Here is a 15,054-nt window from a genome sequence, read left to right as displayed (position 1 = left end):
CCATTTGGATCCCTGAGGTCCTAGCTGAGCTGCCCATTGAGGCTCTGGACTTTATTGATGGTGAATCTTCTTTGTCTTAAGCCACTGTTACTGCAGTTTCCTGGTGCCTAGGGCAGTGCCTGGCCCACAGAAAGAAGTCCAAAGTGTTTGTTGATTAACATCATTTAATCTTTATGTTCCAAACATCTGACACAGTTCTTCATATATATTAGCTGGTGAGTAAAAGCTTTTTTGAATTTAATGTTTTGAATAATCGGGCATAAACTCCCAGCTAAAATCAACTGACTTGAGAAGACAGACTAAAGTTCAGGCTTCTAGAAGCAAATGGAAGTGTGTGTCTTCATGATGAAATCGGCAGGGCCAAGAACAGCAATTTTTAGCACTTGCCATGTCTCGGTGACACTGCCACATACCCTGTTAATAAACAGACATGCCCTGTGTTGTTGTTTTTGCATCGTTTCATGTGAATCTATTAATTGTGGCAGCTGTAGTTTCTATTTTTAGTCATTACATAGTATGTGCTAGAGTGTGTGCTTGGTCATTAGCCAAGACCCAGACAGGAACAGCAACAGTATCTCAAATAACCCCGAGCTTCTGTGGACAGCCCAGCTCCTGTTCTGGCTTACTCTGTAGTAGAAATAGTGACCTTTGACATGTCACTAAATCTCACCTTTCAGAATGGGAGTTTGAATTGGAACCAGCTTCCAAGTGCTCTGATTTTATCCTGCCAAGCCATGAATCCTTCTTTTGTTTGTCTGCTGCAGCCAGACAATTACTGAAATGTATCCCTGCGACAGCGATACATTAAATGTTCTTTTTCAATGACCAGATCTCTTTCTGAAATGGCCTATTCTTTACCCACTGCAATGTAATTATCATCAGCAATAAATATATGGGAAGAAAAATGAGGCCCAAATTGGCCAGCAGTGCCACGTGGGGAATTACCTGATGTAACTGTTGTCTCCAAGTGCACGACCAGGAGTCTTAGCACGGAGGTCGCAGAACAGGAAGACTCACAGCCCAAATTAAGATGCTCCAATCACACAGCTTATTATATCTATTTAAAACCCACTGTGAGAACCAGGAAAAGCAATGGGGTAGGTTTAACCCACAATGGACAGGATGCAAACCGATGACAGTTTGTACCACCTAAATATTGGTTCACACAACCTTCCTATGAACTGAGTTGCCCCATCTGTCTGTCTCTCTTCTAACTCAGACACATCAAACTGCCCCACTGCTGGGTGTGGTTACAAGGACCAGAGGTGATGTTTGAGCAAGTGGACCCAACAATCATAAGAAAAATTGGTTATATAAACTTAACCTTTAAATTTTAATTTAGATATATTAATTATTTCACTCAGATCACATGGATTTTGGATGATAGGATTGTTTTAGTTTATATGTCAACAAACCAGCATGCATCCATAGTTTTCTGTGACTTTATAGAATGCTAAAATGCCGAGAAAAGTGCTAAAGTAGAGAGGAAAAAGCATTGACTGTTGAAGTCAAGAATGCTGGATTAACATATTGACTATCTTTAGCTGGGTTACCTTAGGCAAGTTACTTCTTAGTGCCTAGGTTTCTTCATTTGTTGTGAATTTTAATTTAAAATGTAATTCAATTTAATATGATAGCATCAAAAGCGTCTAATATGATTTGCACATAATAGGTGCCTACTGAAAGCTAGTGGAACCTGAATCTAGCTCATTGCCCCATATTCCAGACAAAGAAGATGAAACCTAATGAGGTTAAATGACTGTTAGGTCATACTCTTGGTTCACGTGAAAGCCTGACCCGGAGAGCTAGGCAAACTCTGCAGGTGTAATTGGTTTCCCTTATAGACTTTCTGATAAACCTGGTCATAAGTTATGATGCGAACAAGTCACCTCTGTTTCCCTACCTGCAACATCAAGAGACCGATAATTGCCCCCTCCATTCTGGTCAGATTGGAAAGGTAAAGAAATAACGCATGGAATAAATCACTGGGGAAAGCATCCTGTGTAATTCTAACCTGTCATTATAAACGTTATAAATCACAAAAGCATTTCATCTGTAGCAACACTACATTGCAATTATATATGTATATACACACACACACATATATATATCAGCTCCTTTCATCTCTAGATTCCTAAATCCCTCCAGAGTAAGTGCTGTGAACATTCTTAGCCAATTCCTAGACAGTTCTACCAGAAAAGCAAAAGAATTGAGGCTTTTCTGCAGAAAATTCAGGAGGAAGCAAGCCCATCATCTCTACAGGGTCTGACTTTTACTGTTCTGTTTGTCCAGATATTACCTCAGTTGTTCTTATCCCTTTGCAGGTGGATGCCCATCACTGTACAGATACTATATGGACAGTCCAAGTTCAGTTTAAGGTACCTGGGATGCTTCTGAGGTGTGGTCCATGAGCTGGAAGCTTTCGTCTTGTTTGTCACTGTGTCCCCAGCCCCTGAGCAGTGCCTGGCGTGCGATAGGCTCCCCAGAAGTTTTGTGGAATGAACAGATGAATGAAGGAACAAATGAACGAGTGAACGAGCCAAAGAATTGATAATATTTCTCCATTTATTAAGGCGTCTTGTCTTGACCACCAGATAACCACAGTCTCCTTATTGTAAGGTAACTTCAGCAAAAATTGTCTTTATGAAGCCACCTCTCTGCTCGGTTGACTGTGCATGGAAACTTCTCATACTCGCACTTACCTCTGAGAGCTGCTGCTCTTGCTGCTCAAGTCTGTTCCTATCAGGCAGTTACTCATCTAATTGAAGCCTGTTTGGCTATAAAACCTCGCTTAATTAGCTTCTCTCATCCTCACAATATAAAACTCAGCCCCTTCTGATGGGACTGTATAATCAAAACAACCTGTCTGGCAACTAATGTGGCAGTTTACAAGGTGGGGCAAACGTAGGTTTACTGTTGTTTGTATGGAAAATAATACCATAGTTAATAATAATACCAGAATAAACTGTGTTTCATGGACTCACATTGCAAACCTCCGTTTGCCCTGCCCTGTATATAAAGAGCCTTGGGAGAGAGGGAGATCCTGTGTAGGGGGTGGCCCAGTGCCCCGACTGACCTTTACTTGAGAGTCTCAGGGGTGGTTGGTTACTCAGTCAGCTAAGAATATTTTCTGCTATTGCTCTTCTTTGCTCTGTGTGTCCACCCCCCTTTTTTCCTCCCCATAGGAAGACTCTGAAAAGAGGAGAGTCAAGAGTCACGTATTTCTTAGGGTCCTCGCCAGAACACCCTGAAATTCTATCAGACTATTCCTATGTTTGTCAAAACTATTCCAGATGAAAGTGACAGAAGCACAACTCCAACCAGCTTAAACCCAGAAAGGAATATAGTCCTGGTTCGTGGGAATAGGAGGCTGCTTCAGGTGTAGCTGGATCCAGAAGCTGAAGGGATGTCCCCAGGTCTCTCTCTCCATCTCTTCTTACTTGGTTGGCTTCTTCTCTGGCAAGAACGACTCACCTGGCAGCTCCACCCTTCTATCATCTTCATATTGTAAAATCCCAGCAAAACAACAGTCCTCTCTCCCAGTGTTTCCGGGGGGGGTCTGTCACTGGCCTGTCTTGGGTCAAACCCCTGAAGGAGGGGTGGGGGCAATGAAGTCCTTTGACCTGGCCTGGGATGAAAATACACCCCTTGGAACAAGTGTAGGATAGGGTGAGTTCCCCAAATACATAATTTATGGCAGGAAAACAAAACAAAACTGTGCACTCTGCTATCTTTACATCTGATAGTATATCACATAGTAGGAAGTAAAAGTCACAAAATGTTGATCACGGTTATTTCTGGATGGGAGGCTTGCAAGCAAATTTTAAATATATATATATATATATATATATATATATATATATATATATATATATATATATATATATAAAATTACCCAAGGGTATTTTCCATTGATTTCAGAGGAAGGCAGAGAGAGAGAGAGAGAAACATTGATTGGTTGCCTTCTATATTTGCCCCTACAGGAAATCGAACCCGAAACCTCGATATGTGTCCTGACCGGGAATTGGACCCATAACCTTTTGTTATGCAGGACAGTGCTCCAACTAACTGCTCCACCTGGCTGGGTTCTTTATATTTTTTGTGTTGTTTGTTATTTTTTAGAATGTACATAAATTACTAATATAATTTTAAAGTTAAGGATTATTTTCAGAATTAATTCTTTTTTTTAATAAATGAATGAACTGAGTTTACTGAGTAAATTACTGAGTTTACTGTGTGCAAAGAACTCTTCTCAGTACTGAGAGCAAATTAAATGGGTGACAAAGGCTCGGTCACTACCTTCAAGGTATTTGTTGTCAGATGGGGAGGAGAAGTGTACACTCATTTAATTACTGCTGTGAAGGTCTTTAAATTTTCCCAGCAAAGGATAATTGCTATTTAAAAGTTACCAGCTGTTATTACTCACTGCTGATCAGCAGATCCCTCTCTTCCATAACAGAGAGATCAAAGATTTAAATAGAAAAAAATCATAAAATATGCCTTAAAAATCATATTTACATACATACACGTAACCATATAGGTGTATATGTGTGTACATATGTACACGTACATACCACAACAAGACACAAAACTCAACTATATCAATTTTATCTCATAAAATTTCATATTCTGCCTGAACAAATCATGTAAAAAAGTAATTTTAAGTTGCTAAAAAACTTTGCAGTATATATTGTAGAGAAATAATTCTTTATTATGTGAAAAAACTTACAAATCAGTAAAAAAACATTCAACAGGTGAAATGTATGAATAGCTATCTCAGAGAAAGAGAAAAGTAGAAGGTGTGAAATATGAAAGGATGCTCAGCCTCACTAGTAATTAAAGAAATGCAAGCAAACTGACCAATAGAAACTGAGGCCCTAATTTTCACCCATCAAATCAGAAAAAAATTAAAGTTAGATAGTATTTGGCAGAGAAACCAACCTTCTTCCACATAGTTGGAGGCAATACAAATGGGTACTTTTTTTTTTTTTTTTTTGCTTTCCCACCCAGCTTTATTGCGATATAATGAACATACAACATTGTGTAAGTATAAGGTATATAAGGTTGGATTTGATGCATTTATAAATTGCAAAATGATTACCACCAACTGTTAGTTACCACTTCCATCCTGTCACACACTTACATTTCTGTTTGTGGTGAGAACATTTAAAATGTTACTCTCTCAGCAATGTTCAAGGGCATGATATATTATCACTAGCTATAGTCACCATGCTGTAAATTAGGGGCACAGCTTTTTCGTAGGACAATTTGATATCATCTTTCAAAAAGATTAATAGCAAATACCCTTTGATATAGCAATTTCATGGAACATTGGTGCATGTTTTTTGTAACCACACAAGACTGGAAATAACATATATGTCTATTAACAAGTTGAATAAAGAGGGTGGCTTCGGTAAATCATGTTACACCGCAAAGGGATACACTTCGCCCCAAGTGCAGAGCTGAGGAAGGAGAGTAAGAGTGTCTCTGTGTGCTGTGATGATCTCCTGGTTAAGTGAAGAGAGCTGTAGCAGGGCCTCATTTCTATAAATAAATGTGTGTGTGGAGGGGGTGTTTGGACTATGTGTACATGGAGTACTTTTGGAAGGATACAAAGAGACTTAATAATGGATACTTTACCTGTGGGAGAGGGATGGGCTGTGAGGAGACTTACATTTCATTGTGTACCTTTTTTATATATTTTGTTTTTTAAAAAATCTATACATACATATATTTACTCTTTAAGAAGAATACAAAATGATTTAAAAATAGACTGAGAGCAAAAATTGTAAATATATTTGTCAGTTTTTGCCATCAGTAGACAGCATGTCATCAGAGTATATCCTACTTGTTCCAAGAAGAATCTCTTGAAGGAAGCCTCTTAATTATGTAAGTGTAAGAAATATGACAGTGTAACTGTAAAAACTATAAAGCAAGAAAGTATCTGTTGCCCTAAGGAGGTCCTTTGAAAAAAAAAAAAGGGTTAACCAAAACTGCTGGTTGTAACATCCCTTCAAATGTAGGTCAGGTCGCTGGGGGAAAGGTGAGCAGGTTTGCGTGGGACGCAGGCGGTTCCTGGGAGTTAGGGACCGACTGCAGACGGGACCTTTCTGGGGCTCACAGGCTTTGCCTCTCTCACAGACCCAAGTGGCCCCGAGGGAGTTCTGTCCTAAGTAACATTTCAGCTGAGCAGAGAGAGAGAGCTGCCTGCGGAAGGCTCCTGCCGCTGGAAAGAAAATGGAGCACTTGGGAAAAGGAGAAAAGGCCAACTTGTCAGGGGTTCGGGCGGACGGGAGTTGGGCCCTCGATGGAGATGGGAGGGACAGGCGAGGGGAAGACCTGGCAGGGCCTGTCTGCCTTCATTAAGCACGTTTTCACCTTAATAACAGCTGGAAGCCACTGAAGGGTTTAAAGCGGAGGGAAGACACAATCAAAGCTGCATTTTTCTGTGCTGCTTTTGGCTCCTGTGTGGAAATTGGAAGGATGGGGGACTGCACAAGGATAGATTTTACGAAACAATGAGGCGGGGCTTGCCAGAGCTGAGAGATGATTCTGGTAGTTTAAGCTAAACCGGTGGGAACAGGAAAAAAGAGAAGTGGATATATATGAATGATATGATATTTAAGAAACTACAAGTCTCCTTTTTGTGGTTGTTTGGAGAGAGGGGGATGTTGAAGATGGCCCCCCAGGTTTTTGACTTGCCCGGGTGCCTGAGGATGTCTTTAATCAAGATAGGAGACCCTGGAGGAAGAGCAGCTTGTGTGGGAGGGTCACGCGAGCTGCTGGGACCTGCTGCGGCCGAGGGCACTGGAAGCCTGCAGGTGGTGAACAGGCCCTACGGATGGTAGTGTGGAGTTTGCAGCAAGAGCTGCAGTTTTGTTTCTGTTGTTTGTTTGTTTTTGTCAGAAAATATACATTGTTGAAGAATCGGTGAAGATAAGACTTCTTAAGCAAAATATATATGTGTGTGTGTGTGTGTGTGTGTATATATATATATATAATAATAAAAGTGAGAAAGGAAAAGGGATTAGCTAGCATCTTTCCTAAAGAAATTAAACTGTTAAACTTTGGGAGAGCCCTGGCCAGTGTGGCTCAGTTGGTTGATGGTCATTCCTGGCACCAAAAATTCCCAGTATGGGTGCACATGGGAGGCAACTGATCGATGTTTCTCTTTCACACCTAGGTTTCTCTCTCTCCCCCTCCCTTCCTCTCTCTCTCTAAGAAAAAAAAAAATAGGAAAAACATATTTAAACTATTAAACTTTGGAAGAGAAGAAGGCAGCCGAGAAAGAGGGACCAAAGAAAGTAGAATGAAACCCGACTGCGACGTTTCAAAAACTAATAACGTCCTAATGACACTTGACTGGCGATACATCTCTATCGTCATTTAATTTCTCCCTGTTTTACGGTTAATGAGATTACTTAGTGACAAGTAGGATTTGAAGAAATCTTTCTTTCCCAAGAACAGTATCTATTTTAAATCAACCCTTCTCAGATTGCCTCTGGAACAAGGCAGGGAGTGAACAGCAATTTAAACACCAAAGGAACAAAACCCGCTGAGGCTGAGCACAGAGTCACCGGTCCTGCGCCCCACACCCAGTGACCCCCGTCCCCCAGCCCAGCCCACCCCCGAGCCAGCAGGATCCTTCAGCAGCTTTTTATGAGACTTGCTTCTGAGTTTTACTCCTGAGCCTGGGACTTCCAGCTGACTTCTCTTCAGCTGTTGCAGGAAACAATCAAGAATGATTGTTTTCTTTCCTTTGTGTCTCTGCTCAGTTTTTAGAAGACAGAGCTTGAGACTCCAGGCCTGAGGCCCAGAGGAGGCGTTTCTAAGGCTTCTGTTGTCACCGAGGCATAAGGAGAGAAGACCTTCCCAATAAGTCACTGAACTCGGGCCATCTTTGGCCCATTTATGTCTTTTAAAGATAAATATCGAGTCCTTTACAAAGTCTCTGGCAAAATTTTGTCTTTTGCAAAATAGGTAAAAATATGGGGCTCACTTCCAGTGAAAGTCTTTTTTCTCATTTCTTTTCAGAATGTTAAGCAGGGGTCAGTCAACTTCTATAAAGGGCCAAATGGTAACTATTTCCGCCCTCCCAGCTACACAGTCTCTGTTGCGATTGCTATGATGAAAGTAGCGATAGACCACGCATTGATTCAAGAGCGCCACTGTGTTACAGTTACTCTTTATTGAACACTGAAGTTGCAATTTCAGGTGTCTTTAAGTGTTACTCTTTTCATGTTTTCCCCACCCATTTAAAAATATGAAAACCATCTTAGCTGGTGAATTTCATAAAAATAGTCAAAGAAGGACTTCCGCTCTAGGCGAGGCCAGCACAGCAGGTCTTGACTGGAATTGTCACCTCCTGCTTTCCTCCACCCAATAATTAAATCAGAAAATTCAATTTCAGTTGTCGAAAATGAAAACGTTAAACCCTGGGGGACAAAACAATCTGGCAAATACTGGAGTCCAGCTCTTCCGACATTCTTATTTAAGGCAATCTCAGTAGCCTGCACGATCCAGGGACGGCCATTCGCCTGGGGTCGATAAGACATAACGGTGACAGCTCAGATAAGGCTTCCAAATACAAATGCTCACCACTCAAGCGGAGACTGAATCAGAACTGTTGTCAGCAAGAATGGTGTCTGTCAGTCCATGTGTTGCTAAAACCAGCACAGAGCTGATTGTTGAAGCAGATGTTTGAAATGAAATTGTAAGCACTTAGAGCCATTTGGGGAGGGAGTCTAACCCAAGAAGCTCTCTGGGTATCAGCCTGCAAAATCAATATGAATTCTTGAAATGAATTTTGAATGTTTCCTGAGCCCTTGGCTGGGAGTGACCTTGGGCCAAGGATGTCAAGTAGATCGGACTGTGGTACAACTCTCTTTACAAGGGGTACGCGTGTCTCATTCTATGTGTTTGTTCCAGTTTTCCGGATGTAAGTTTAAGCAATGAGGTCATGCAAATTTCTTCTGAATGTTTTATACCCAAGATGATCTGGTGACCCTCCTTTCAGAAAATCACTATTTTCCTATAAAATGCATTCTTTCTATAAAACTAACTTGTGGTGATGACGTGGGATCAAGCCTTTATTTCGTATTCCTACTGTTAAGCTAATTTGAGATGTAGGGAAAAAAAAGGGGGGATCTTCTATGAAGATAATTCTGTAATAAGATCATCTGAAAGACATGAATATCTAGAGGCACTCAGATTTTGATAACAAGAACACAATAAAAATCTGTATTTGCCAGGTTTTCCAAGAAAAACTCTCAAAATCCAACCTCAGACGAATAGCCGGACTCCAGAAGCTAAAGAACAACGCCTTGGTGACAAATACACAAGGACAGCCCTTTCCCAAGGAAACTCTCCCTCAACCACTGTGCACTCCCCTTGGCTCTACCTCCTTTAGTGACAGAAACTCTGCTTAAGGAATTTAAGGCCTAACAACCACTAGTACCTGTAGCCGAAAAGGCTCATTGGAAACAGGATGGATTTCTGTCCACTCAGATGAGCTTTGGAGACACCGAGCATGGCCTCTCCTCGCCCTGTGCCTGGAACTTACTCCCCAGCTCTGTGAAACTATACTCAGGGCAGAGGGACTCCGCAGGCTCCCCTCTGCAAATACAGACCCTCTTTGTTCTCTCCATCCTTGCCCGCCCACCATCCAAACAAAAAGAGGGCACAACTCTCCCATCAGGTATCCTTCCTGAATTTCCAATTTGGGGTGAGCTGAGTTTTGATTTTATTACAAGTAAAAGCAGTTTCCTTCTCCAAGAGAAGAACAGAGGTGGTGGCTCCTTGCACGGAGCATGCGTTTTTTAGGAAAGTCAAGCCCAGGCGCGCGATGAACGGGAAAAGCAGTGACTTGGAAGCATGCTGTACTGGGGAGACTGAGAGGGTGTGCAAGATAAATAGAGAACAGATGGTCAGATAATTGGGAAGTTAGGGTCTATTAACCGGGGAGATTGTCAAGGCTAAAAGCTGGGGTAGCCAGGTAAGGCGACCGGAGGAGACATTCATGTTACCTAGGATATTCCTTCGCTGTGGCCTTTAGAGTGCATTGGTCCAGGACTCAGTAAGGGCCCCATCTCAGGAGTTAGTTCTCCCATGATTTCAGAGACTAAATATTCCAGATGAATTAGACCCTAAGCTGAAATGCCAGCAACCTAAGGAAAGTTTGGATGCTTTCCTTCCCTATTTAGAGGGTAGGTGGAACATACATTGCATGAGTCTTTTGTTGAGTAGGGGTGAGCACTAGCCATATTGATATGATCGCTTAAGAAATATGATCGACTGGAAATTCAACTTTTCAAACTTTTCCCACTCATATAATTGATACAGAAAAAATGATGTAGAACCTCCCAAATGTCTCTGTAATTCATCATCTGTTGATACCAGAAATACGGTGTAAAAAATAGGGGCTTAAACCTAACAAGTAGAAGCACTAAACTGTAACCCTTGAACTGGGAGGATGGTTAATAGTGTTAATGTCCATGACACATCTCAGAAATGGAAAGAAAATCTGGGTTCTGAATAACTAGGAGCAAGCATTAGGTGGAAAGAATCAGATGAAACACCCGACCTTTTACTACACCTGATGGATCTACATTAAACATCTGGACTTTGTACAAATACAGATACAGAGACTGGAAGTTCTCTGCCAAGACTAGATGGTCTCTGCAACTAGTAAAAAGCCTCTAATTAGGGATATTGAAAGTTAAGCAGGGCCCCAAGTCAGGAGACACAAGAAAAAATGATTGTCGAAACACCAAAGTGAAGAAGAGGAAAGATACCAACAAATTATATTCAGAGTCTCTTTCCTGGCATCTTAACCACCAACCTGGTAGACTAAACACTATACGGACTTGTAGGGAGGAAGAAATTTTTTCTACCCTTTTAGGTTCTCCCAGCTGGTCTCATAATCAAATCAACCTGAGACAGATAAATGAGAAGATGACCACATTTAATTACTTATGTACGTATGGGAACCCCACATACACGGGAGCGTCAGAGACCCCACACATGAGAGTTTCAAAGGTGGAAGGGAGAATAAGGTTCTGTACTAAGGAGGAGGTAAGGTGCCTTGAGGCTTCAGAGGGGAGGAAGGTCATCTGAAGGACAATGTTCAGTAACAAGTTTGCCCTGCCCTATAGATAGGTCATAAAAAGTTATGCCTGGTACTCTTATTATGAGCAAGGACCTCAATTTATATTTTTGGAGGGAAGAGGTAAAAGCTTCTCTTGAGCCCCAGAGTCTCAATGGCCTTTAGCTGGAAATAATCCACATACCAAAGTAGCGTATCTTGGGGTGACCTGTTCTGAACCCCTTTAGACTACATTATATTAAAACATGTATGTATATAGAGAATCTATCTACTTGTCATTATACAGCTTATCTCTTACCTATTGCTTATTCAAAGACAGCTTTTCTGATTTGAAGATGAAGGTTGAGAACTGAAACCACCAACCCTTACCCACAGCTTGGTCATTCAGGAATTAAATTTTCTAGTCCCCTTACTCCATGTAGAGGTTTATCTTGACTTTACTATTCCAGTGTCTTCATTGGTGTTACTTTCATAGGACCCATCCAGACTTCAATGGAAATCACCAACACACACTTTGCATCCTAAGATTCTCTGAATGTCTTGCCTCAAAAAACCTTGTCTTACTATTTTCAGCAATCCTGGACTGTTGGTATCTTAATCCTCATATAATTCTCATCAAGCTCTCTTGCCCTGAGAGACCCACCTTGAAATAAACTTTGAATTCTCAGTTAATTCTGACTTTGTTTGCCTACCAAGACATGACACAAGTTTGTGGAGGTTGTGTTCTCCATGAACATGGTACGCTATACACTTACCTTTGTCTTAACCACAGGTGGTTTGGGGATATTTGAGGCGCCAGCACCAACAAGGTCTTTTTTAGTTGTTCTGCGTAGAGCAAAATTACACTTCTAGCTTCAAGAGCACTTATAGATGACCAATTTGTGTTGGCATCTTTAAGAGATAAATTACTCTTAACTTCTCCCTGCACACTTACAAGGCAGCTTCATTATAATCTTGAGAAATATATAATGGTCTCAGTAACTTTGGTAGAGAAACTTTCAATAATGTATATGGCACATGGTGTATTTATTACTTTCGTTGGCACAGCGTGACCAGGATGACCTTCTTTCTTGCCCTCATGTTCCTTTATTACTAGGACTCTCTTTTATTTCTGACCCTCTCCAGAGTCACTCTTGGGTGAGTAATTGAGATCACTTGATACCACAGGATATGTACTGTTTCTGAATTCTTTCCTTAATGGACTTTGAACAGCATGTTCTGTTCAAGTGACCCTGCTTTGGACAGGAAACCTCGTGTGCATTGACCCAGTGTTTATCTAGTCACCCAATGTTAAGGGAAGGACCAAGTTGGAGTCTTTATTTTCTTTCTCCTTGGCATGGAATGGAAGCCCTCGAGAAATAATGGCTTACACTAGAGCAGAAGTCTGCAAACTTTTCCTATAAAAGTGCTAATATTAAATATTTTATGCTTTGCAGGCGATATGGTTTTCCCTCTGCCGTAATAGTGCAAAAGCCGCCATGGACAACATGGAAACAAATGGGCATGGCTGTCCCAGCAAAGCTTCACTGGCCTGTAGATCCAGCCCCTGGATCGGCGTATGAACTGGGATTAGAGGTGAGTTTGTAACTTTAGTTTTCTACTTGTCAGCTGTGTGACCCCGGGCAAATCCCTTAACCTTTGAACTCTAATTTCCTGCCTTATAAGATGGGGAATCACACTACCTGCCTCAACCGACTGTTGGGAAGCGTAGGAAGGTACATGCGAAGCACTTAGCTGAGTGTCTGGGGTGTTTTAAGTGCTAAGGAAATATTAAGTATTATCAGTCCTCTTGATGTGATATCATTGATTACTTACGTAGTTTACATACGTTTAACCATTTTCTTCATCAGTATGTAGGTTTTGTCTTTTAAGGAACTTAGTTCCAAGTGTAAAATATCTGAGCAGCGTCCCTGATTTACTAGTTTTAGCATCGTTGTTGTCACCTTGTTGGGGTTCTGGTTGGCTGATAAATAACACTTTTTTCTCCACCCTCTACCCCCAATCTCCCCACCGAGGATTGAGATTCAAGTGTCAGACTTAGATTGCTAATCAGAATATCAGCGTGATGGTTGATAAAACTGAGGAATTTGGTTTAATCCGTGGCCCCCAAAGCTTCCTAATACCCTCCTGCATTAGGTTGCCGTGCCCACCCAGTCACAGGCAGTGCTGGACAGCCACATGCCCCCCTTTGCGTGAGCCAAGCCTGCCCGCACAAGCTTTCCGCTTGGCAGCAAAGGGGACCAGAAGGCACGTGTCTTTCAGTTAGGCTGGTCTGAGCTGGACGAGCCGGTCACCTTCTCTCATGTACCCGAATAAGGTAAACAGGAGTCGGAGAGGGGCCAGGAGTGTTACTGTAGCTGAGCCTCTCTCTCAGGGAATGCAGAACTGTGGAAATGGGATTTCTGTTAACACATAGGACCGAGTCGACCTTGTGCCGTGAAGTGTGCAAGGTGCTTCACTGATTAGCCTATGAGATCTTTATAACAACTCTGAGACAGCACTGGGAATAAATGAGAGGGAAAGGGGGGGGGAGGGAGGGAGAATAGGTGTGGTCCCCAAGATCTTCCAGGAAAAATATGGCAGGGCCAGGATTCAAATCCGTGTCCTGCCTCCATAGCTCAGGGAGTTCTTTCTAGCAAACCTGGGCCATCTGATCTGAAAAGAAAACAGACTGACTACAAGCCCAGAGCAGAGCACTACTGCAGATGAGTTGCTTGGACTCGTGTCTGGAAGCTCTTACTGCTGTATAACCGTTGTTGTTTTCGAGATGGTTGAAAGGCTTACGCTTAATAAACCCCCTCTTAGATTTTCCTGCAATCTATGTCTGCCACTTAAAAAAATCAAGACAATCTATTTCTGATTAAAAAAAGAAGACGGAGCACTATAGAGCTTCCTGCAATCCTCTGGCTTCTCCCCCTTTCTTCAGACCAAATAGCGGTGCTGAGATTCCATCTACAAATTCCTTCAGCTTCTGAGGATGTAATTTGCTTGGTGTTAGGGACTTAAATTCACTTAAAGCAGCTGTGCGCCCTTTATACTATCTTCTCTACTATCTTGGGCTATAATTCCTTCTTCTAAATTGGACCTTTCAAACTTGAAGGGGACCAAATAGAAATATTTTAGTGTTTTGTCACCTGTTAACATGAGAGTTTTTAAGTGGTAGACCTACGCCACCATTTTCTCTTGCCCCAAACAGTTGAAAAATCCTTTTCTGTCATCTTTAATGTCTTTCGATACCCCGATTCACTTAGCTTTCTACCTTCCTGACTGTTCTTAGAGGTTCTTTTTAGTCTTTTACATTCACCGGCCAGTTTTGAACATCACATCCTGGAATTGGTGCACCTGTAATTCTGCACAGGGCCATATACACTGTTTGACTCGGTGTCAGTCGGTGGTGTTTGCATCGAAGGGCACTTGGAATCAAATGGGTAGTTCCCATAAAAAATGAGTTGGGTTTCCTGACATTTTGATAAAATGTTGTTTCTTTAAATAGCCTTACATTCGGATGTTCTATCAAAACAACCAACGAGGCTGCCCGGGGGATCTGTTTTTATGCTTTTAATTCGGTCCCTTTCCCCTAAGCCTTCCAAAGTGAAATCTATTGTTTTTGCTAATAGGCTAATGTTAGTTGTGTCAGAGAGCAGTTATGGAAATGTTGGTGGGTTTCGGGGACCTGGGTTCCGATCGCCCCGCACGCGGCGTCGATGCTCCCGCCGCCGGGACGGGGCTGGCTCTTCCGCGCGGGTGATGGATGGTGCTGTCTGAGCGGCTGACACGCTCTCCCGCGTTACCCATTGTGACTAATCGCGCGCATTTGCAAGATGATTAGCCAAGGTTAGGGGTACAGTCTGTGATTATGAAACCAATTTTTTTCTTTATGTGAAAAATTACTAGCTTACAATAGCATTGAATTATAATTTTGCTCCATATCGTAACCAGTGGTAGGTTTT

The 15,054-nt window shown here is 41.9% G+C and overlaps 1 long non-coding RNA gene across 2 annotated transcripts in view; it reads left to right on the top strand.

Annotated features, from left to right (window-relative positions):
- Window positions 1-15,054, top strand: part of LOC107541224 (uncharacterized) — a 99,017-nt gene that overhangs the window by 3,109 nt on the left and 80,854 nt on the right. For both annotated transcript variants that reach the window (XR_015714425.1, XR_015714423.1), the window contains exons 3-4: window positions 2,325-2,619; window positions 12,541-12,679. This is a non-coding gene — a long non-coding RNA (uncharacterized LOC107541224). The remainder of the gene's footprint in view (window positions 1-2,324; window positions 2,620-12,540; window positions 12,680-15,054) is intronic.

The sequence above is a fragment of the Miniopterus natalensis genome, chromosome 1 (genome assembly GCF_054644295.1).
Source record: "Miniopterus natalensis isolate mMinNat1 chromosome 1, mMinNat1.hap1, whole genome shotgun sequence".
Taxonomy (NCBI): Eukaryota; Metazoa; Chordata; class Mammalia; order Chiroptera; family Miniopteridae; genus Miniopterus; species Miniopterus natalensis.
Note: the sequence above shows the minus strand (reverse complement) of the source record. Positions and strands in the feature narration are given on the sequence as shown.